This window comes from Propithecus coquereli, unplaced genomic scaffold, assembly GCF_000956105.1.
Source record: "Propithecus coquereli isolate 6110/MARCELLA unplaced genomic scaffold, Pcoq_1.0 Scaffold590, whole genome shotgun sequence".
Lineage (NCBI taxonomy): Eukaryota > Metazoa > Chordata > Mammalia > Primates > Indriidae > Propithecus > Propithecus coquereli.
The window spans coordinates 558,789-560,616 of record NW_012151841.1 but is presented as its reverse complement, the minus strand read 5'-3'; the positions used below and the strand labels follow the sequence as shown (position 1 = coordinate 560,616).

At 35.1% G+C, this 1,828-nt stretch overlaps 1 protein-coding gene across 1 annotated transcript in view; it reads right to left on the bottom strand.

The window, feature by feature from the left end:
- Positions 1-1,828, bottom strand: part of RBL1 (retinoblastoma-like 1) — an 85,194-nt gene that overhangs the window by 4,746 nt on the left and 78,620 nt on the right. The window lies entirely within an intron of this gene.

Sequence of the window (1,828 nt, the reverse complement as noted above, 5' to 3'; positions counted from 1 at the left end):
GAGACTGACGTGCTGCCTAATGCTATGAAAACACATACCTTTCTGTAAAACAGTGCTAAGGACCCAGTTCTCTTTGGCTTGCTTATTCCAGTTGGATGTACCTCTTGTGCTTTAGTCAGATGGGTCTGTTTTGGAGAAGCACCAATCAATGACTGAGCAGTAAGTGATACAGGACTCTTGACTTTGGACTCCTGAGTTGTATTCATGGAGATAGGTATCAGTGTGATCTCTCCAGCATCATTTGAAACACCTGAAAGTACAACCAAGAGTTCTCAGTTTTAGAAATAAGCTGGAAATTCTAGGAGAGTTCTAGGAAGTTTGTCAATTTTATACACACACACACACACACACACAAGTCTGTGTGTATAAGCATAGGAATATAGAGAGAAAGAGAGGGAGGTTACAAAATGGTAATTCTATTATAGGTTATGAGTGAATTCTTATTTTCTATTTCTTCCCTGAAACAAGAATATGCTGTTTTGTTTTGATACTTTAACAAGCAAATTTTGTTCTCTATTTTGTATGTGCCTGTGATGTTTTAATACTTTGAATTTACTGAGAAAAAGCAAATGTTGTTTTGTTTTGAGCACTTAAGGAAATGTACACTAATTTGGAAAGCTGAGATAAGAAAACAAGTACTAACAAAGAGGATAGGGAATTTATAAAATTTGAAGATTCAAAAAACAGGATAGATTAAAAACAAAACAAAGGGTGGAGCATAAGAAGATTTTTAGGGCAGTGAAATTACTACTTTGTATGATGCTATAATGGTAGATACATGTCATTTTATTAAATACATTGTCAAAATCCATACCCAACACCAAGAGTAAATCCGTATGTAAACTGTGGGCTTTGGGTGATAATGATGTGTCAATATAGGTTCACGGATTGAAACAAATGTAGCACTCTGGTGTGAGATATATGTGCATGGGAGGAGGAGTATATGGGAAACATCTGTACCTTCCTCTGAATTTTGCTGTGTACCTAAAACTGTTCTAAAAAATCGAATCTATTAAAAAAAGAAAAAAGTACAGAGTCAAGAAAAATAATGAGTTAGACCATGTGACCTAATATAGTAAGACATTTCTTAAATTTTTATTCAATCCAGAAAAAATATAAAACAAATGCCTTAAAATGTTACCATGCAATGGAATTGTAACTTGATGTCCTGTTGTCCCTGTTACTGTGGCTGTGGCCATTGTTAGAAGAGTTTGACCAGGTAAAATTGATATATTTTCAGCAGTAATGCTAGAAGAAGGAGCAATTTTCAATTTTGTTCCTTCTGTTATGATCTTTTCTGTAAGCATTTCCTTTGGGGGGTCCTCTCCAAAAAGTCTTCTCTTAGCACTTCCTGCCGTAGGAGAACTGTAGCGTTCATGGACAGAAATTGGAGACAATGGTTGCATATCTAATAAAGAGAAAAAGAAATTTAAAACAGTTTGAAATGTATTACAAAATAATAAATCAGGTTTACTCATTCATTCAACAAGTAGCTATTGAGTTACTACACTAGGCACTTGGGATCTAGTAGTGAATATAACATGGCCTCTGCCCTCATGGAATATCAAGTCTAGTGGGAGAGAAAGGCATGAAATACAATAAAATGTGAAAATTATGACAGCTCATCTTCCTGGTTTCTTGAATCTTTGCCTATATGAAAGGAGCAAAACATTAAGGATAAAGTAGTAGTTGAGAGGTAGAATGATGTGTCCACTAAATTTAAGAAGTAGTCTAATGTCTCCCAATCTTATCTAGTAAATAGCACCTGAGAAGAAGGGAAGCAAAAGCAAAAATTAGTGATTTGGGTCACAGTTTTGCCTCCTCTTGC